The sequence below is a fragment of the Ctenopharyngodon idella genome, chromosome 20 (assembly GCF_019924925.1).
Source record: "Ctenopharyngodon idella isolate HZGC_01 chromosome 20, HZGC01, whole genome shotgun sequence".
Classification (NCBI taxonomy): domain Eukaryota; kingdom Metazoa; phylum Chordata; class Actinopteri; order Cypriniformes; family Xenocyprididae; genus Ctenopharyngodon; species Ctenopharyngodon idella.
Window position 1 is genome coordinate 28,280,029 of NC_067239.1, and position 24,446 is coordinate 28,304,474.

A 24,446-nucleotide genomic window follows, 5' to 3' on the forward strand; every position below is an offset into this window, starting at 1 on the left:
TCACGAGCCGCAGGGTTTCATTTGGATTTGTCTGTGCATGTTTTTTTGACTTATAGAGTCTTATGGAGTTCCCATTGACATGCATCATACAACTGACAGACGGCAACGGTTGGAGTTAAAAATCATCATTTGTGTTCTACTGAAGAAACAAAGTCACCTACATCTTGGATGCCCTGGGGGTAAGCAGATAAACATCAAATTTTCATTTTTGGGTGAACTATCCCTTTAACAGCTCGCGCTTCGGTTGCTCAACAATAACAAAGCTTGAGAAACGATTGTCAGTAACGGTGTTCAGCCTTACATTGTTCAAACCGGAGTCGGACACTGATGGAGAGACTCAGGAAGAAGTTGCAACTTTTAGAAAGCAACTGGACATTTCTGAATGGTTAGTAGATAAATTTATGTAGTTGCTGTGGAGTTGATTCAACTTATCGACTAGCATGTGCCGTCATGTTAATCTTGCATGTTCCCGGGGGCAGGGTTTATGCATGAACGGTCATGTGACATGCGTTTTCGGTCGTGTGGTGTAGACAGAGATCGTTTCTGAAATGCTGTGAATACGCCAGTGTAGACGAGGATTGTTTTAATTTTAAAATGCTGTTTTAAAATGAACACGCACTAGTGTTAACGGGGACTTAATGTTCCCACAGTTAACTGAACCGATTCTACTGAAGCCTGTGACATCACTGTGTCCAATAACTCATTTACCAAAGTACTGCTAAGCGCAGAAGAGTATAATAATGAGCGGTGGGGATTTTGATTCATCCCAGTGAATTGAATCATAAGAGTCTGTTCACTAAAAAGACACTAGATTTGTTCGTTAATCCACTGACTGTTTCTGTAAGTCATTAAACCGGTAGGTGGCGATCAGTGAGCAATTTGAGTGAATTATTAATTCAACAGATCAGCCCCGGTTCATTAAATAACCCTGGGTGTAATGAACTAACAACGAGAATTACATATTTAACACAGCATTTATTAATCTTGATTTGTGTTCATTTATAAATATAACAGTATTCATTACTCATAAAGCATTATGTTAATTAATACAAATTGTAATGTTAAAATGTAGAAATTAACAATGACCAGCACTGATTATGTAAAAATATTACTCATTGTTAGTTCATATGAACTACAGTGTGAACTAATGTATACATGATTACTAGAAAGTGTTACCAATATTTTATCATGGGGTAACAGTTTTATACAAAAGTATTAAAATGCATTATTATATGTATAAAATCTCAAAGTACAATAGTATTAGCATCTGACACACAACCTTACCATGGTACTGCAAAAAAGGATTGGAAATCTCAAGGATGTAGTCAAATATTGAAGACTATGGACTCCAGACTTAAGAATCATCCATTTAAAAAAACATTGATGGACCAATAATGAGAATATTGAGAAAGAGACACGTCTATCTCAACATCTGCAGTACTCTAAATTCTCCTGTGTAAAAGAAAAAGGGAAAAAAGAGCAGTTCTCAAAGAGAGCATTTCAGAGAGCTGTAAATGGTTAACCTCTCTCCACTGCGATGGTGTACTGATGAAAGATTTGAAGCGTACTGATTTCCGACAGTTTATCTGAAGCAAGACGCCTACTGCAGCTGGATTATTCCTGAAAAACTCAACACTTATTGGGGGAGATATCGGTGAAGATACAATCATGTGTCAGGCGCACAAAGCCTCCAATGTCCCATCTTCCTTCATTTACATTCGTAGCCATTGTATAAACTTCTTTCTGAATGACAAGTGAACTACAAACTGCTGGACTCAACGGCTACACCTACACAACTGCTCAAAATCAGCGTTAGCTTCCCTATCAGGTCGACAGGAGGGCAGAGGGAAACTCTCGTCTCCACTCTCTCGCACACCATGAAAGGTTAAAAAGGCCTGAGACAAGTTCATAAAAAAATTAGAAGACCTATAAGATTAAAAGATGAGAAGAGAGGCGGCTTGAAGAATCGCCCTGAGCAAGTTCGCCCCGCAGACCTACATCAAGAAGACTCAATCTTTTAGGGGGAAATTAGACCTGGACTAAGAAGCGTCCAGGGAAGGCCTCTGCCTCGCTCCTTCACAGAGTGTCATGAATTGATTCAAAGACAACAGCATGTACCAGCCTCACTTCATTTAGAACTTGGATGAAAAAGGATACATGCCGATGAACGGCAACCTCAGTCTTGTTTTCCCCAGGCGGCTGATTACGGTTTGATGGAACGGTAGCCGCAAAAACAAGGACGGACTGCGGCTCTGCTGACATTGTGTACTAACTGGATGGGATTAAATTACCTGAGCATGTTTGCATTTAAGAAGTTTTATGGTCACAAATGAGTAATCAAGGGAGTCACTACTTCCTGTCAATCCTTGTCAAGTAATAACCCTACTGATACATGTTCGGTGCACAACGATGAGCCAAAAAATAATTATAATAATAAAATAAAGCGGAACTGCAAATATAATGCCATAATGAACAGGGAGTATGTAAAAATATTGCTCATTGCTCATTTTTTTATGATAACAGTTTTATGAAAGCAATGGCACTTAAGTTTGACAGTCTTGCAAAATAAAATAAAATAAAATAAAATAAAATAAAATAAAATAAAATAAAATAAAATAAAATAAAATAAAATAAAATAAAATAAAATAAAATAAAATAATCACACATTGGTTGCTTACAATTATAATTTAATAAATAATATATAATATTTAATAAATATATAATATATATTAAACATGTAATAATATAATAAAATATTTTTCAAAGTTGTAAATAAAACAGAGATTATTGGAGTACGTTTTACAAGAAAATACATGTTCAGTGCACAAAGATAAGCCGCAAAAAAAAAAAAAAAAATAATAATAATAATAATAATAATAATAATATAAAGTGTAACTGTAAATATAATGCTGTAGTAATCAGGTAGTATGTAAAAATATTGCTCATTGTCAGTTAATTGTTAGTTAGTTGTGTAAACTAATGTATACAAGTTTATTGGAAAGTGTTACCAATATTTTTATAATGGAGTAACAGTTTTATAAAATAAAATAAAATAAAACAATTACACATTGGTTGCTTACAATTATAATTAATATAAATATATCAAATAATAATATAATATAATATAATATAATATAATATAATAATATTTTTCAAAGTTGTAAATAAAACAAAGATATGTTTTACATATTACATATATGTTTTACAATGTTTACATATTGTTATTTGCCATTTTATTGTAATTATTTGTGAAACGTACAATTTCTGATTGAAAATTGTTTCTACACCAACTTGTTTTCCATGTAGGAGCAAGTATTTTGACAAAAAAAAAAAAGATACACTTAGCCTATAAAAAGTGTCTTATACTAATAAAAAAAACAAATAAAAAAAAACAAGAAACATGACAAGAACCTACAATTGATACACATTCATTATAAGAAGATAACTGAATTAGCTAAATCATCTCATATCATAAATCTCTCAGACATGTACAGCTATAAACTCAAAAGTTTGTGGCAATGCAAAAACATTCACACAGCAGAGTCTCCACTGAGATTAATGTACCTAAACCGCAAGAATATAATGCTGGATGGTTTTACTGTCAGTCCCGTCCGGCCCTCATAATAACAGCTGTGTTTGATAGCATCAGGCTCATAAATGTCTATCATTACAAACTAGCGGCAAACTTCTTTCCTTCAGTGAAGACTTACTGCTCACCATCAACATAAATGTCTCTACTAACTTTTCAGCTGATGGAATCATTGCCAAAATATTAACCAATAATATATGCTTCCATCCAATCAAATTCCAATACATAAAGATCCACATTTCCATTGTATTTCACTTAGAAATACAACAAAGACTCTTCTACTCAAGTAACTCTACCATATTACTCCCAGTTCTTTTCTCATTTTGACCAATTTACTAAGATTCACTCTGACCGAATCACTGAATCAGTGAGCTGTTAACTTGAGAATCACTCGGATCAAATCACTGAATCAGTGAGTTGTTACCTTGAGACTCACTCGGATCGAATCACTGAATCAGTGACCTGCTACTTTCTGCAACTGGATCAGTTCAATTAACAAATGACTCATTCAATGTGTTTGTGAATCAGTTGCAACTGATTCATTGATAAGAACTGGATCAAAAAGAATGATTCATTCATGAACTCGACATTATTACTCTAAGAAAAAATGTTTGTTTTCTTTAAAATATAATCATTTAATCCACCTGTGAATCAACTTTTCAGCTGAAATAGCTAAAAAAAAGTAATATATTAACATGTTTCCATCCAATTAAATCCTGAAACATAAAATCAAAGTATTATGCTTTAAAAAACACTGGATTAAATCACAGATTGTCAGCGTGAAAAACTCACATTTAGCAACCCTCAGCACAACAGAGCTGAATGACTGCACAAGCACACATTTGATCTGACAAAAGTTGCTTTGTTGCTGCGCATACAGCATTATTTGACACAGATTTTATAAAGTTCCTCCTTCCGATTGAATCAATAAGGAACTCTAACGTGTTTGGCTGGAATGGGAAAAGCTCCGCTCTGAGTCTATGCTCTTCCCCACGATCAATAATTATGTCCCCGAAGGGTGTAAGATCTCAGACTCGAGTGTCACAGCACACGTGGCTTCACACTCCAGTTTGATCTCGCAATGAAGGTACAGCGTGTTTCTATTAGCCCGCCTTGTCCTGATCTTATCCCACACCGTTCCTGATGGGTATAATCACCTTTTAGAGCGATTAGCAGTTCAGCTCATAGACACTGAGCCATCAGCACTCAATGAAGTCGCCTGCTTGACGGAAAGATACGCTTCCCTCCAGGTAATTCGCCTGCGGCAGAGACACGAACAAACTGAGACTGATCATTGTGAAATATGAGTCATTACTCGAAGAAAATAATCACAGCATCTTTCATCCAACCAAATATGCTTCCTGTGTGAAGTAGCATTAAACATTACCTGTACAAATGATGAAAACTCATTATCCTACACAAATTCAGTGGGGTTCTCACACAAAGCTGTCATATGGCTTCAAAATAAGGCTGAATGAATTGGGGGGGAAAATCTAATTGTAATTTTTCTAATAAAAACTGATTACGAAAAAGAGATTTTAAAAAAGCCTCAAGTTTGCTGTGCTTGTTTGTAGGGCTGCACAATTTGGCCAAAAACTATGGCCTAAAATAATGTGAAAACAGTGAAATTGTGAAATCATATTTTTATATGTAGTAGTAGTAGTAATAATAATAATAAATATCAGTAGTAGTAGTAGTAGTAATAAATTTAAATTATAATATTAATAATAATGTTTATTTTTTATTATTTCATTTCATTTTCATTATTTTATTTTATTTTATTTTATGAAATTAAATGAACAGAATTTTTATTTTGGGGATGAACCACCTCACTCTATACAGCCAATCACAATGAAGATGTGTTATCTGCGAGCAATATTGATTAAACTGAGTCTCAGCTGAGTGAATGTAAAGTAAGTAAACTGTTGTGAAAATGCTTGGTTCTGCTAAACTGTAAGCCAGAAAGTTATATATGTTTAATTCCACCAACAGATGATTAAGTGTTATGATACATAGATTAAATGGCATGAACAGATGATGCTCTTTCAGTTCCATTAGGAATGACAGTGTCGCTGCAATGCATTGATTGGTGAACTCAAATGGCATTGTCAGAAAGAAAACAAACTACCCAGTGTGTACACACATGCATATGAATGAAGCAGCCACCCTCGCAAAAATTCTTTGTCAATCTCAGTTTACGACGCTGGCATCGACTGCAAGCCGCCAGAGGAGGAGGCGAAAGACACAGTCGGCAAAATTTCGATGTACAATCTGTTCGCCGGGAGGCGGAATCATGAAGAGAAATTTGCCTCTCAAATCCAGTCTCTGAGCGCACATGTCAATGCCATCCAAGCTGATTGCTTGGCTTTCACATTTGAATAGAATGAAGTGCTATGAAAACGGAGCGTGCTTGGCGCAGATGCTTGGAAGCTGAAAAAGCCCCTGAAAAATGGAACTGGAAGACAAGAATAGACAAAAAAAAGCCCTCTTACAAAGTATTTAAAAGGTGTGGGTTCGCAAAAGAGCCCTCGTCTGTCGCCGATGCAGAAAGATATCCACGAAAACAAGTTAAACTTCTTTAAATGTTTGTCCATGAGCAAATTATTGTGCTCCGGAGTATCATTAACCTCTCTGGCCTCCAAAGAAACGAGTGAAGTTTCGCCAATGTGAACTTTGAATCGCCATTAACAGAAAGAAAAATCTGGATTGTCCCTGGAATCTGTATATGAAGGCCAAAAGACACAAAAGGCAGAGTGAATGAGAATGAGAGACGAAAAACCTAGGTTTTTTTACTTAAAGGCTTTGTGGTTGAGATAACTTCTCTTTCACATTTCTAAAGGTGTATCATTTCTGCACTACTAGCATCAACAAAAGGGTTTAAAAATGTTTCCCAAAGCCTCCCATTGGTTCAACAAACAGATAGTCCCGCCTCCAAACTTAACTCATTGTTTCTGCATATTTAACAAGTAAAAACATTTTATAAAGACACACTTCACCTTTAAGACCGATTCGTCCGTCCGTCCTTCATTTTAATTCACCTCAGAGGAGCGCAAGTCTCATTGTGCCGAAGAGATTGAGGGTCTTTCAGCGCCTGTGTCGGAATGCAGATCTGCAGGAAGTCTTGTCCGCGTGATGGCTTCCCCATCTGTCTGGCCACAACCACGGAGATGTGTAACGCCTGTTGAACCCCAGCGTTCGGGTTTTACAGTCCCCCGGTTCACCTCATGGCCCATTAACGGAGGAAAGCGAAAAATGCAGGCGTGCGTATTCCTGGTCCAAACATTCCTACACCTCCGCTGCTGTGTGCAGAACCTCACAGCTCAGCCGACCCTCACATACCTGGCTAAAACGACTGACTAGGGCCATAAATAAGCAGCAGAGAGGGGCCGCGGCACTCACGAGAGGAGCTGGAACAGGCTTGTTTACATTTACACATGCACACTATTGTTCAAATGTTTCAGGTCACTAAGATTAAAATTTTTAATGACATTAATACTTTCGTTCAGCAAAGAATGCATTGATCAAAAGTGATAGTATCTATATAACTGTGTTCTATATAACTTTCTATTAAACAAAGAATCCTTTAAAACAAGTATCATGGTGTCCACAAAAAAATTAAGCAGCACAACTGTTTTCATCATTGATAATAATAAGAAATGTTTCTTCTTCTGAAGGATCATGTGACACTGAAGACTGGATGGATGGATGGATGGATGGATAGACAGACAGACAGACATTGTGGCAGGCGAGCAAATTGACAAAAATGGCTTGAGAAGTCAATATATTAAACATAAGCCTATCACTAACATGCAAGCAGATGAAGGTGGTACTTCAAGCTTGATTTCCTCTTTTGATGAAAAAGAAAATTATGCATAGTTCAGGGGGTATGATTAATTGCATTAAATCTATCTTATTTTTTCAATTTATTACACTTCATTTGTTAAAGTCTCAGCATTATGCATTAATCCCAAAGCTGACTGTTTATGTTGCCGTAAGCACATAAGGGCGTCTAAAGAGAAGCAGATCTCTTCCAAATCCTGCCGCAGTGACCGCACCGGCCGCACAACTCTGACCCACTTTAGCTTCAGCAATATTTGGCATTGCCAGCAGCAATTAAAAGAAATGACAACCATCACATCCTCTTCTGCTGACAGAAATATCCAAGACTTGTCCCCAATAGGGAAACATATTGATTTGAACAACTGAAATAAAAAGCGCTTTTCAAAATAGGTACAGAGGGAAATAAAGTGAAAAGAAAAATCCATGAGGGTCAAGAACATATGAAGGATATAAGGACACAAAGGATTCCTACACGTGAGCGGATTTCAGTTAAAGGCATGTGCTGGATATAATACCAGTTAAGCTCTAACAACAGCATGTTGATTATCACAGAAAATATATTTTTTCCTTTTTCTATTCCTTTTTTTGAAAAAAATTGCAGTTGCAATAACACCCTTACAATGAAGTGAACACGAAAGAGCAGAGGGTTTAAAATTCAAAATGTAAAGCTTGGATTTAACATTACACAGAAGATTAATAATCTTCATACTAGTCTCACTAGTCACATTAAGTTTTATGACTATACATTTAAAACTGTGCTTTTTAATGTCTATTGTGTTGCCCTGTGTATGTCCATTGTAAATGTACTGTAAACACAATTTTTGCTTTTTACTTTTTAATAAAGCTATAAAATGAGGTGTTGTCGAAAGAACATAACTTGTATTTGTAAATATTTCTTTAATGGGTCAATGTGATGCTCATTGTTTGTCTGGATCAATTAAGCATTTCAAAGCTATGCACTAGATATTTAAAAAAAATTATAATTATGACAATGAATTAAATACACTTCTTATATGATAAACATGTTTTCAATTTCTGAATTAAAATCATTTTGATAATTTTGTAGGGCTTTAAAGAAAAAAAAATGTTTTATGATATGTTTTATGATATGTTTTATGTTATGTGACTGTCCCGGGATTGTAATAAAGGAGGGCAAAAAGTTCAATTAAAATAAAATTAAAATAACATAACATAACATATAAAAAATAACATATATATAACATTTTGTTATTTTATGTTGCTAGTTTGTTATGTTCCTAGTTTATGTTATGTTATGTTATGTTGTTAGTTTGTTATGTTATGTTGCTAGTTTATGTTATGTTATGTTATGTTGCTAGTTTGTTATGTTATGTTATGTTATGTTGCTAGTTTGTTGTTATGTTATGTTACGTTACGTTACGTTGCTAGCTTGTTATGTTATGTTATGTTGTGTTATGTTTTGTTGCTAGTTTGTTATGTTATGTTATATTGCTAGTTTGTTATGTTATGTTGCTAGTTTATGTTATGCTATGTTATGTTATGTTGCTAGTTTGTTATGTTATGTTATGTTATGTTGCTAGTTTGTTATGTTATGTTATGTTATGTTATGTTGCTAGTTTGTTATGTTATGTTATGTTATGTTGCTAGTTTATGTTATGTTATGTTGCTAGTTTGTTATGTTATGTTATGTTATGTTATGTTATGTTATATTATATTGTTTAAGAAAACAAAGATTGTCATGTAACTGTCCCGGGATTGTAATAAACACATCACATCACATCACATCACATCACATAACATATAACTTAATATATAACTGTTATAACTTTTATGTTATGAAATTCCCTACAACCTATTATTGACCTCTTAAAAAAAAAAAAAAAAAAAAAAAAAAAAAACATAAAAACGTTATATGAATGCTGTTTTTCTCTGGTAACCCCGCAGCACGTTGGTCCTGGGGCTCTGATTTGATATTGTAACCCATCAAAACAGAAGGTGTTATTCCTATCCTCTCCCCACAAGCACATTTCACTTTTATTGTAGTATATTTCCAGCAAGGGAAGTTTCGTGGAGGTCAAGGCAGAAGGTCAGCCATAGTGCAAACTTCTTAAAATTGTGGGCCTGACTTGAGAGCTGTTATAAGTGGCACTGTGCAGCATTCAGGCTATGCTGTTAACTTGCCAGAAATTCAGACCATTCTTGTTTGATTGTTCTCGCTTGCCAGGCCTGGGATTCAAACCATGGGTATGTTTGGAATGGCATACTACCATAGCACTTGAACTATTTTTGAAGCAAACATTACAGTATGTCTACCTAATATAGTATTAGCATTTTCTGTATGTTTTCTGCATAGAATAGTAGTGTGACCTTCTACATTTGCCGAATTAGCGAATACTATTATTATACTAATACTATTATATTTCACAATACAATTAGCGATATACACAATTTTCCAAAAAAAAAAAAAAATCACTAGTTGTCACTATTATGTCACTGTCACCCCATTTGGACTTCTGTTAAAGGGTTAGTTCACCCAAAAATGAAAATAATGTAATTTATTACTCACCCTTATGCCGTTCCACACCCGTAAGACCTTCGTTAATCTTCGGAACACAAATTAAGATATTTTTAAATCCGATGGCTCAGTGAGCCCCCTATAGCCAGCAATGACATTTCCTCTCTCAAGATCCATTAATGTACTAAAAACATATTTAAATCAGTTCATGTGAGTACAGTGGTTCAATATTAATATTATAAAGCGACAAGAATATTTTTGCTGCGCCAGAAAAACAAAATAACGACTTATATAGTGATGGCTGATTTCAAAACACTGCTTCATGAAGCTTCGGAGTGTTATGAATCAGCGTGTCGAATCAGCGGTTTGGAGTGCCAGAGTCACGTGATTTCAGCAGTTTGGCGGTTTGACACACGATCTGAATCATGATTCGACACACTGATTCATAATGCTCCGAAGTTAAATATTGTTACCTTTAAATTGCAACATACATGCATTTCCAAGGTAATAACTGTATGCCACATGTTGAAACGTTTCATTCACATAAAATTAGTATGCAGTATGCAGTACACTTCCATTCTGAAAATAGCTTACTATTCTGTCTGTCTGCTATCTATCCACCCCCAACACACACACACACACACACACACACACACACACACACCCAATCAGCCCTCTAGACTGCATTATCAGAGAGAATTCACCCTACCTGCTCCTATTCTACATTTCCTATTCAGTCTGTTACATTGACTGATGGCTGGTGCATCTGTATTACAGACCTGAGGAGAGACAAGGCGATTGACATCAACACTGAGCCAATAAAAACACAGAATCAGGTTAAGGGAAATCTCATAAACTCTGTGCCTCAGCTGAAGGTCAACAATCATGTATCTTAACGAGATGAAGCTTGATTGTCTGAAAATGGGGGTCGTTTGGGAGTGGGCGGCCTCGGAGCTCAATGCCGCATGTGTCGTCTCCATACCCAACTCCATCATGCTGTACTCAAAGGGCAGATTTTTATAAAAGCGCAGCAATTCCTCTAATGGCTTTTATGGGAAGGCAGACGGGGCGGGTCTGAAGATCTACTGAGGCCCACATCATCAGATTGAATAAGGTCAAGCTTAAAACACCCCAGAGGAAAAGAGCAATGATACATACAAAGAAGTTAAGCTTTGACGTGTGACATCTGTGCACTGCTCTTCCTGGTAATATGTGATATAGATGCCAGGAGACATATGATGAAGATGAAGATGCTATTTGAGCTATGTAAACAACTAGTTATTATTTTTATTTATGAGCCATAAAAGTTTCTAAACAGTCATTAAATGGTATATTCTATTATTTACAGTAGCTGTCAAAAGTTTGGAAACATTACAATTTTTTATCTTTTTGAAAGAAGTCTCTTATGCTCACCAATGCTGTATTTATTTAATCAAAAATACAGTAATATTGTGAAATATTATTACAATTTAAAATAACTGTTTTCTATTTTCTATTTCTGTGATGCAAAGCTGAATTTTCAGCATCATTACTCCAGTCTTCAGTGTCACTTGATCCTTCAGAAATCATTCTAATACGCTGATTTGCTGCTCAAAAAACATTTATTATTATTATCAATGTTGAAAACACTTGTGCTCCTTCATATTTTTGTAAAAACTGTGATACATTCTGCTTTATGTATTCTTTGGTGAATAGAAAGCTCTATTTATTTGAAATAGAGAAATGGTATTTGAAACGGTCCTAACGTGTAATGTAAGGAGAGAGAAAAAAAATTAGGTATCATAGGTGGCAAATTTTCTACTAAAATGGTAAAAGTTGTTAGGAAACATGCAAGTTGCAACAAGATTCAGCGTAAACTATGTTATGTTTTCTTCCTTATATAAAGTCAAAGCCAGGGCAAAGACACCGTGTTTTAACTACGTGTGACGCAACGCCGCGACACGTAATAAAAGGTATCTTTTCAATGTTAATCAGAGATTTTGTCCTAACCAAGCGGCAACCGTTTCTCTTGAAGCCAATACGGAAGTGACTTAAACTGCAATTCATCGACTGGCCGCTAGGGACAGGCTCCAAAAGAGAGCAGAATCTTATTAAGCCCCATGTTAAAATGCCCAACTTTATAACAGAAAAAAACATGTTTACAGCCTGGTACAAATTGTGGTTTTGGTCTATATAGCTAATTTTGCCCTTCATGACAACTGTGAGGGGGGTGAATTTTTTTATAACTCATCCATTTAAATTCTATTAAGCCTTAAAGTTCTGCATAATTAAGGGTGCGGTCACTTGAGTGACAGGTGGATTGCCGCTGATGTCACCACTAGCCGTTTATCTGCTGCCGTCACGTCACCTCAGCTCCACCCACGTCCCGCACATTTTCTGTTCGCGCGGTGACGCACTGCCAAGATGGCAAAACGGTGTAATATTCATGAATTTGATTATGCGAGTGCTGGGAGCTTGCACGCGCATACACGCTTGCACCAGCCCACACGCTCTTCTGATTGGCTGTGATTTTTGATTGACTATCGCGTCTCACAGTCTTGTCGCGTCTAGTGTGGACAGACAAATTGTTTGTCGCTGCAATCTTATCGCATCCACTTATGCAGGTTTGCAACAAATTTGCATAATGCCAGCCTATTGTCTTCATTGGCTGCCCTCAAACACTGTAGTTGTAGCTGAGACTGGAAGAGTTTGGATGGTGTTGTCGACAACGCTGTTTTCTGTGCTGTGAAAGCAACTCCACTTTGCATGCACTTCAAAAGGACGAGGACTCGCGCTCTAATTGATATGGTAAAACCGACACCATTGTTACATCGTAAGAGCTGAGGAAGCCTCTGGAGTTCAGATATGGTAATGGATGTTTCATTTCAGACATGAACTGTAAGCAGTAGACCAATCACAACACACAGGGCCATCTGACCAATCAGAGCAGTGTAGGCTCTTGGAAAGGAGGGGTTTGCAGAGATCAAATCTTTATTGAACTATCTCAGACACTGTGAGAAAAGTGCTGCAGTGTATATTATGAGAAAATGAAAGTGTTTTGTGACCTTGGATGCATATAACCTATTGTTGGAGACCTCCAAAACAAAACTAGGAGCCTTTAAGAAAGTAAATGGGGTACATTTGACCTCCATGCTGACTAAACATGTCCATGCATTTCACACCTTTAAAGGAATCAATATCCATAGAAATGGCACAAGGTCAGATATAGATTCTCAAACATTTCTCCACCTATAGAGCGCTGAGCATCTGTTCAGCACATGTAGCCGCTCTGTAAATCTCCCTGGAATCCCTTTAATGGCACCGCAAACCCAGCTAATGGATGTCGTGCTGGGGTGAAAAACGCTAACAAGAACCATCAAAACAAACATGAAGGCTAACCTCTCAACCTTCTGTCATACCTTAAATGTCATGGGGTTTTTCTGAGAAGCCCTTCAGCACATCACACCGCATCCCATAAAACACTTCATCAGCACCACGGCACCGCAGCGCGTCCGAAACACGTCTGTTCTGGGATCATTTACAGCATGAAACAGTAGTAAGGTCGACAGGAACCCAAGATAAGCAAACGGGCTGGATGTCCATCAAAATACTTACTTAGTATATAAAAGCACATGAATTGTGATTCCAGAGAACGTGTCGGGAGTGTTACTGAAATTTCAATCTTTTTGGGACTGCTTTGCTAAGACCCATTACGGTCCCGATCTTTCCACTGTGTGTTTTGAAGGTGCTTTCGTGCCTCATTTGTGCAATTTTTCACACCCAAGCCCTCGGTCACGCTACAGGACAGGTAATACAGTCCGCACCCTCCATGATAAACAGCATATTTTCTGTTATATAATGAAAAATGAAGAGCCCCAAAATTATGAAACAGTGCACTGTGTACGGTAGGCTGCGTTTTGCAATAGACTGCACAATAATTCAAGGATTTAGTGCAATTTTTTAATGAATTAATGAAAATGCATTTTGGCGGCCCAACCAGCAATCATATGCATGACATTTTAATTTCTACTTTGCATATAAATAAAACGAACTAAATCTCATTTGTAGGAACACCACTGATATTAATCTTCATACGCATAATTGTATATTTTTATAGTAAAGGGCATCCGTTTCAATTTCCCTTTTTCTGCAGCAGTGAAACCTAACTACAATAATCATGCCATAAGACCCAAAGCAGATAAAGAGTAGGAAATCTGTTCTCTTCTATTCAAACATAACATGAAACAAAAAATAAATAATAAAAATAATAATAATAATAATAATAATAATAAGTATTAGCTATTGTTATTATTATCATCATTATAAAATTACTGTAAAATTACTTATAAGTATTAGCCTATTATTTTTATTATTATTCACAAAAAATCATGTATAAAATATTGTAAAATTAATATAATAATAATACATTATTATTACCATCATAACAAAAACCAAATTTATTATTATTATTATTTATTATTATTATTGTTATTATTATAAAATTACTGTAAAATGACTAATACTTTATAAAATTACTGTAAAATGACTAATACTAATAAGTATTATTTTTATTATTCACAAAAAGCATGTATAAAACATTGTAAAATTAATATAATAATAATAATAATACATTATTATTACTATCATTACAAAATCCAATTATTATTATTATGATTATTATTATAAAATTAATGTAAAATTACTACTAATAAGTATTTTTATTTTTATTATTCACAAAAAAGCATATATAAAATATTGTAAAATTAATATAATAATACATTATTATTACTATTACAAAATCTGAATTTATTATTATTATTAAATACTAATTAAATTTTCTGGGAAAATGGACCAAAAACACAGATGACTCATCTTGTACAAATAATACACAACTTTGTCCAATCAAATGCTGCCTAGAACACTATTGGTCCCCTTACCAGACCAGCAACAGCCACATTCACGAGAGATTCACGTGTTGATATGGGACAAAATGAACATTTTACGACATTGTCTTTCCAATTAGACAGAGTACAACAGCAAACGCATCTGCATGCATTTTAACGATTAACTGTTAAGTAACCAGCAAAGTTGAAGACAGGACACCGAAAAACAGCTTAACCACCACACGCTGCGATAAACCAGTAAACGTCTTTAATCCAAAGTCAAGTCAACAGCTGACAGTCTTGAGTGGCACTGTGTTGAACTTAAGCACAAATTCCAAATATTAGACTGTGTTCTGACAGTTTAAATATAGCAGGTGTTTGAGTGACGGGACGAAAGTGCGCAAAAGCAAGACAGATTGACTGGCAGAGTAAGAGGGCACCAGGGCCTTCGGAGATGTTACCTGTCAATGGGCAGCCAGAAAAGACGGTCTGTCTCGATCTGAGGACGCGCTGACGGGCCAAAGATTTACCTCTTATTTAGGCTGTTATGACAGGTTAGATCGTTTATTTGATGCCTAGAAAGTTCTCAAGTTCTCCCTCACACACTGTCCGAGATTGAATTCATTCAGAAGATCTGAAGTGCCTGATTATGTTATTATGGAAATGTGAAAATGTCAAACGGCGGTCCACGTCTGGTTCAAATGTCATGATATGTCACAGCCGGTTGAAATGCCTCACTGTGAGCCACTTCAGTTAATAAGATTACATGCTGGCTGAATTAATGAACAACTGAGAGCATACAAACTGGGAAAATCCATTCTGAAGCACATTTAAACACCCTGAAAACAAGCAGACTCGCTAAGCGTGCACTCGCTGTAACCCTTCCCCGCGGCTCTAGCTCAGGTTAGCCGTGTCAAGGCACAGATCCAGGGATACTGTGTTCCACAGAGGCCGCGATCTTTCGCTCAGTCATCCATAAAACAGGAGATGAAGTGGCCGGCTTAGCCGATCAATGACAGTGCAGGTGACACAGTCTCTGAAGTTTGTGAACGCTGACATTTGGAGAGGAAACGGGAACGTTCTCCTCGGAGTCAACCCATCCATCAGCGCTGTCCTTACCCTTCAGTTTGTACTCTCAATCTGATCCTTTTACACACTAGCTCATAAAAACAACATGAACTCAATGTGTAACCTATTTGATTTCTTAAAGCAACAGTTCACCCAAAAAGAAGCATTATTTGGTCAATTATTTACTTATATTCATGTCGTTTTAAACCCAACAGCAGTCATTTTTTTCTGTGCAACACAAAAAGTAGAATAATGGCATACAGGCCATTATATATAAAATATTATTATATATATATATATATATATATCTCCAGTAATAAATTTTTATTTTCTCTATATATATTATAATATATTATAAGAATAAAATAAAGTTTTATTAAAAATAAGTTATTAAAATAAAATAAGAATAAAATGAATGAATGAATGAAATATTTTTATAAATAATAAAAAAAAAAAATATATATATATATATATATATATATATATATATATATATATATATATATATAAAATAATAAAATAACGTTTTTACTTTAAGTTATTAAAGTAAAATAATTTTATTAAAATAAAAATAAAAAAATGAATGAATGAATGACTGAAATATTTTTATAAATAATTAAATGTGAAGATTAAATGTATTAAAAAATAATAGATATTTTAAAATATGATATATAAATATTTACATAATATATAAATATTTATATAATATATATTATATATATTATATTATAATTTTATAATATATTATATATATGTATATAAAATATATTATTTATGAAATATAAAATATTATAAATATTATATATAATATATAAAATATGTATTTAAAAATATATATTATCTATAATATATATAATAAAATAAAGTTTTATTAAAATAAGTTATTAAAATAAAATAATTTTATTAAAATAAAATAAAAATATATATTTTAAAATATTTTTTATAAAACATTATTTTATAGAAAATAAAAATGTACATAAATAAAAATGTATATTGTATTTCATCAGAAAATAATTTGCTCTGTTTCTGAAAAAATGTTTGACTGGCATCACCAAATTCTTTTGAATCATATCCTATCCTATCCTATCCTATCCTATCCTATCATATCATATCATATCATATCATATCATATCATATCATATCATTCATAACTCCCAATCATTTTCTATGTATAGTCACATTTCACGTTACGAAAATAAAATGAGTTTTAAACGCAGTTGATGTTAAAAAAACAACATAAATTAGCATTCACAACCACAATGCTTTAACTTCTGTCATTTCTATAAAACAGAATGAAAGCATGAATTGAAGTGCAGGTCTTCATTTTATCCTTCCGAATTTGATTGGATGACGAAAAATGTGCTTTGATTTCATTGGTTAAAATCATTTTTGCCTAGTTACTTGAAAAAATTGTATCATATCAAAACAATGAATTTGGCTCACTCAACCTCTGAAACAGCTTTTTTCAGAGGTTGAGTGAGCCAAATCCATTGTTTTGATATGATAAAATATTAGATTTTCTTTTCGTTAGAATAATATGCACTGATGAAAGTTAACAGCAAAATCTAAGAATGAACATGTCCAGGTCACATTTCAGCCCAATACTAAAAAAAAGAAAAGAAATAAGCATAAATAAATACATTTATATAGTCTCTTAATCTTTGCAATGGTCGTTTTTAAATTCCACGCACTGAATCACACCAACATGCTACACCGTGTCACCATCTGCACATAAATGCAACATTCCCTGTAAAGAGCTTGGCACTTGGACGCTTGCCTGGAATTCTCTGTAGTTCCCTATCCGTTCAGATGGTGTTTATGCTAAAGCACAGTCCCTAATGGGCCTTAAACAGTACGATGAGCGCTCCCGAGCGATAGCCTGCACGCGTAGCTCCGTCTCACGCATTAGGCTCAATGGCTTGCGTGAGATGACATGTTTTGACCCCTGCTGTGTGCAAGTCCCCAGGGGGTGCCGCCACCATGGCACACGGATAACCCCGACCGTGCCAGAGATGTCTTAATCATGGGGAGAGTGGGTGGGTACGTGGAGGTGTCAAAACACAGCAGTTTTTGTGAACGCAAATGAACATGATATGCAAAAAAATGAATAATTATGAGTTTGCACATCGTACAAGCCTCTCAGCTTCTTTAAAAAGACGAGGGACAAGCTATTTCGTGATTATTATCAAACATTTTCACACTTTCTTTCAGCAGGCAACTTCATTTTGCTCATAACGAAAGCAAAAGCGGCCCAATTGCACGATATCGCCTCCCAAGTAAGGGATTGAAATTTGCCATGAAAATGACTTCAATGAGCCTCAAATTGCTAACCGTTTCTGATATGAGGTTGAACACAACAGCAGTCGAATTGATGAGAAATTAAAAGACTCTGAAGGGCTCAAATGATGTTGGCGGTGCAATTTTCTCAGTTAGTTTAACATTTTACTTAGCGCAGGGACTCTCCAATTATGCAGTTCGGGGGAGCACTTTAAGAAAATGCGAGGTGACCGATGGCCAGCGAGTAAAATGACTTGTTAAGAGTAATGATACTTGATTTTCATTTCAATGCAGCAACCAACAATCAAGGCTATGCATCAGACCAGCCTCATTTTTATAACCTAATTCATCAAAACAAATACAACAGTCAAATGAAAAAGACCCTTTTCACTTTCAAGAACAAAATAGTCAATGTGAATTTAAAGGGGTCCTTGATTATGATTTCACTTTTTTAACTTTAGTTAGTGTGTAATGTTGCTGTTTGAGCATAAACAACATCTGCAAAGTTATGACGCTCAAAGTTCGATGCAAAGGGAGATATTTTCTTTTACAGAAATCACTTTTTAAAGACTACAACAAACGGCTGGTAGGGACTACAACGAGCTTCTTCCTGGGTTGGTGACATCACAAACCCCAAAATTTACATAAACCCCGCCCCCGGGAACACGCAACAAAGGGGGTGAGGCCATTAGTGTCCGACTCCAGTTTGAACAATGTAAGGCTGAACACCGTTACTGACAATCCTCATTTTGGCTGCGTGAGATTCTCCAGCTTTGTTGTTGTTGATCAACCGAAGCGCGAGATGTTTAAGCTCCGCCCTCTTTTGGAAAGCAGGCCAGGAGCAGCAGCTCATTTGCATTTAAATGTACACACACAAAAACGGCGTGTTTTTGCTCACACCCAAATAGGGGCAAATTGGACAAGCTATAATAAATGATCTGTGGGGTATTTTGAGCTGAAACAGACACATTCTTAACTCACATTCATAATAAATCTGCCGGTTTCAGAGCAAAACGCAAAACTGTGATATTCACTGACGCGCTTCACTCGGCAGTGCTAAAACCGGCAGTGTATATACTTACTTCCTGTCAACCAGCCAAAATAAAAGCTTGCTGATTTTAATAATAATTCCTTACATTTATATAGCGCTTTTCTGGGTACTCAAAGCGCTTTACATACGGAAGGGATAATCTCCTCAACCACCACTAATGTGCAGCATCCACCTGGATGATGCGACGGCAGCCATATTGCGCCAGAAACGCCCACCACACACCAGCTTATTGGTGGAGAGGACACAGAGTGATGAAGCCAATCAGTGTATGGGGGTGATTAGGAGGCCATGATGGACAGAGGCCAATGGGCAAATTTGGGCAGTATGTCAGGGTAACACCCCTACTCTTTTCGAAGGACATCCTGGGATTTTTAACGACCACAGAGAGTCAGGACCTCGGTTTAACGTCTCATCTGAAGGATGGTGCTTTCTGACAGTATAGTGTCCCCATCATCACTATACTGGGGTGTTAGGACCCACACAGACCACAGGGTGAGCACCCCCTGCTGCCCTCACTAACACCTCTTCCAGCAGCAACCTAGTTTTCCCAGGAGATCTCCCATCCAGGTATTAACGAGGATCAGCCCTGCTTAGCTTCAGTGGGCAACCAGTCTTGGGCTATATTTTTATATAGTCTTGGGCTATAGTCTTGGGTGATATTTTTTAGGTTTGAAAATGTTGAAAATTCATATAAAAAAAGAAAAAAGTGAAAAAATGAAAAAGTATATATTAGCCTTGTATTTTTAAGCGTACTATTAATTGTATTTTTATTTAATACTCTATTTTAAAATATAATAATATTATAACACTTCATTATTTTGTTTATTATTTTATTTAAAAAAACTAAATAATAATAATGCAATAATGCTATTATTAATTATTTTATTTTTTACAGTTATTTTTATGGGTCACACTATGTGCAGTGTGAGCACCAACCTGAATCTCCAGGTGCTCTCATGAGAACCAGACTAAAAAACTTTTTTTAATTTGTGAATTGTCCTCAACAAATAAAGTAGGTTGACATCTCAACGGTTACCTTCACATGCAAATGTCTTATACTTCATATTCAAGAATACAAATTCATTATAAATCTGTAGGATTAAAAAGATTATAATCGGTACGACCATAGTAAAATACGTTGTACGTTGGAGGGAAATTCAATTTTCGCAGTTTTGATGCTATCTCAGATCTTTGCTAAATGAAATGCACACAGTTTTTTGAATATGCAGCAGATGTCCTGTCGCTACTATCATTCAGTCACCTTCAAAGCTGGATGGTTTTTCTTTCTTCCTTGGGACACAAAAGGATCAAATTTTGTGTTGCTCTTTTTCATAGAAAGAAATTACTTTGTGAGCAGGGGCTTCAAACTACAGAGAACAAGAATTTTAGTGAATAGAGGCATAAATTTAATTCTGTTCCTCCCACAGAGCAATCATTAGCTTCAGGAGATTTGGAATATAGTGTATGAAATGTTTTATGCTACCTTTATGGTGCTTTTTTGTCATTTTTAGAGCATGACATCAACAGAAAAGAACACCTAATTTTGTGTTCCACAGAAACAACTTTCATTTTTAGGTGAACTAAACTTCAAACTACATGTTGATAAGGTTGTTACCGAATCTTGAGAAAAGGTTGCCACAGATTCCTACAGCGCAAATTCTAATTAGGGATTATGACAAAATCTTGACCGCCGGTGGGCGGGGCTTAATCTTCAAACACACAAGACACTGACCACAAACAAAAAAGCTGTGCCGCTTCACTTGAGCTGGGTCAGAGCCGGTCACGGCGTACCAGTGATCAAAAAGCTCCACATCCCATTAGCCAGACCTCGCAGTGGGGTAACCCAATTAAATCAATTCCATTTAATCAGAGAGGGACGCATGAGCTGAGGAGGTGTGGCTTTCCTGACAGTCTAGTTGCATGTAATCCCGCCGCTTAATCACCAGAGCTGTGTCCACGGAGAACCGCTAATTGGAATGTGATGGAATTCCACTTATGATAATCGGGAAGCGTTGCAAATTGATCGACCTCTATGATCTGAAATTTGTAAAAGATCTCGCATGGGGCGACTGACTGGACTGGATTTGTACTGTAATCTTAAAGTATACAAAAATGTGTATTTAGTGATTTTAAAATAAAAATATAAGTTAAACTTTTTTCATAAAAATTGCTTTGTATTAAAAAACATATAGTTAAAATATATTTTATAATAACAATATATATTTTATATAAATTTTAAACAATTAAATGCACAAATTATAATTAATGTAAATGAACAGTTCCAATAATTAATTAAATAAATAAATTTTAAAAAATCTTTAAATACAAAAAATAAAAATATTTGCCACATACACTTAACAAGAATTCAGGTAAACGTGTGATCATCCACACTTTCTTTTCCCTAAAACACTCTTATTCCAATGCAAGTAGAAAAAATAAAAAACAACCAAATGGTCCAGACAAGTTCTATTAATACAAAAGGGAACAAAAACACACCACAGCTGTACACAGTCTGCAATAAATGAGCTAACTGATGTATCTTTTTGACAGGCACAAGGGTGTAAAGATATAAAATAGGATCTTTTGAGATATTGCGGTACCTTAGGTCTGAGCTGGATGATGATGCTCATCACAGACTAATGAGATCTTTGGAGTATACTCAGGTGCGCCTGCAAAGACAAAGAGAACAGGATCAGTAAACAGACAGACAGAGACAGAGAGAGAGAGAGAGAGAGAGAGAGAGAGAGAGAGAGTGAGAGAGTGTGTATTGAAGACTGCGGCAATTAGTACCAACTGTAACTGCTGTTAGACAGTGTGTCTTAAAAACAATAATAGAAAAGCTCTAAACTAAATATTCAAAACCACAATTTTATCTTAGGCAGTTGTACAAACTATTGAAACAGGCAAAATATGAGTGGGTGGGCTAGTCCTTTTTTGTTTGTTTTGGGATTACACTATCATATTCACTACAGTTCATAAGTTGGATGAGTATGTTTTTATACATATATATAATTTTATTCATCACGAACACATTAATCTGATCAAAAGTGACAGTACAAACCTTGTAATGTTATGAAAGATTCTTACACTGTTGAAACACTGTTCTATTGAATGTTCTATTCATCATGTGACACTGAAGACTAGAGTAATGGCTGCTAAAAATTAAGCTTTGCATTCACACAAATAAATTACATTTTAAAATATAGTAAAATAGAAAAGTTACTTTAAATTGTAATAATAATATTTCACAATATTACTGTTTTACTGTATTTTTAATCAAAAACATGCAGCCTTTTTGACTGGGTCTTTCAAAATAAAGTCTGTCCAAAATGGACAAAATTTACTGATGTTTTGATCAGTGTAATTTGCTTACTTATCGACCAATAGATTGTCTTGTACTGTATATCGTTGAAACAAAACCTTCTGGATTTAAGCGTAAACTGTACAAAAAATGGCATAGTAATATTTGGTTGGTTCATAAACCTTCATGAGACTCAAATCTGTCATGATAGGCAGCACAAAGGGATTCTCCGGCAAAGGGGTTTTCAGTTCAATTCAATTCAATCTTATATGTCTTGCACTTTTCACAACACAGTTCATTCCGAAGCAGCTTATTACAAAGAATAGTGCTGTAAAACCTCCAGTGAGCAAGCTAAAGGTGACAGTAGGGAAACATACCAAGATGTTTAGGAAGGATGAGTAAAAACCATGGGAAAGATTATCCATTTCATACAAGGTAAAAAAACTAAACAAAACACAATTTTCCCATAATATACGTTGCTTCATCAGCTCTTTTCTCACTGTGTCTGAAACAGTTCAATTAAGGATTCAGTCTCTCTAAACCCCTCCTTTCCGAGAGCCTACTCTGCTCTGATTGGTCAGATTGCCCATTCTGTTGTGATTGGTCTACAGCTTACGGCGTGTGCCGGAAACGAAACGCCCATTACCATATCTGAATCTCAGCTCCAGCGGCTTCCTCAGGAATTGATACACAGTGATACGAACAGCAACAAAGGTGTCGGTTTTACCGTATCAATTCGAGTCCTCATCCTTTTGAAATGCAGCAAAGTGGATTTGCTTTCACATAGCAGAAAACAGCGTCTTCTTGACATGTTGACAAACACACCAAACTCTTCCAGGCCTCAACTACAAGTACGGTGTTTGAGGGCGGGTCAAGAAAGTAATGTACATGAAAAGTAATATCCGAAAGATCTCAATAGGGGGACTTTAAAGAGTTAGTTCACCCAAAAATGAAAATTCTGTCCTTGATTACTCACCCCTCATGTCGTTCCACACCCGTAAGACCTTCATTCATCTTCGGAACACAAATTAAGATATTTTTGATGAAATCCGATGGCTCAGTGAGACCTGCATCGCCAGCAACACTACATAATTAATTAACACTTGAACTTTCGAATAAGTGGTTCGGAGTGTATCAAACTGCCAAAGTCACGTGACTTCAGTAAACAAGGCTTCGTTACGTCATAAGTGTTTCGAAATTTCAATCATTCACCACTGGGGGGCGTGACTTTGGCAGTTTGATACGCGCTCCGAACCACTGATTCAAAACAAAAGATTTGTAAAGCTTCGAAGCTTCATGAAGCAGTGTTTTGAAATCGCCCATCACTAGACATTGTTGAATAAAGTTGTTATTTTGTTTTTTTTGGTGCACAGAAAGTATTCTCGTCGCTTCATAACATTAAGGTTGAACCACTGTAGTCACATGAACTGTTTTAATTATGTCTTTAGTAGCTTTCTGGGCATCTGGAAGTGTTAATTATCTTGCTTTAAATGCAGACCTCACTGAGCCATTGGATTTCATCAAAAATATCTTAATTTGTGTTCTGAAGATGAACAAAGGTCTTACGGGTGTGGAACGACATGAGGGTGAGTAATAAATGACAGAATTTTCATTTTTGGGTGAACTAACCCTTTAAGCTTTTGTAACATATCTGCCAAACATTTGCGTTTGCATTCTAGCATAAAGTACACAGTATTTCCGGCCTCTAAGACTTTGTAAAAAAAAACATGCTACTTGTGTAATGAATGATACATGGCCTATATCAACAAAAGCATAATATTACTGTAGCACAAGAGAAATATGACTTAAAAAGTGCAACATCCTGCTCTAAAAGCAAATACGATGACAACATTGCACACTTCAAATGGGATATCACCAAAGAAACGCACTTTTAGGACTCTAGGACTTTTCAGGCAATGATAACCAGACCTCTTCTAATGGAGTAGACACGTCAAATTTTTCTC

General features: G+C 35.6%; 1 protein-coding gene across 1 annotated transcript in view; it reads right to left on the bottom strand.

Moving 5' to 3' along the window:
- LOC127502513 (kelch-like protein 29) overlaps positions 1–24,446 on the bottom strand; it is a 269,801-nt gene that overhangs the window by 227,329 nt on the left and 18,026 nt on the right. The window contains 1 exon segment of the mRNA XM_051875482.1: positions 21,782–21,850. The gene's annotated coding sequence lies outside the window, so the exon portion shown is untranslated.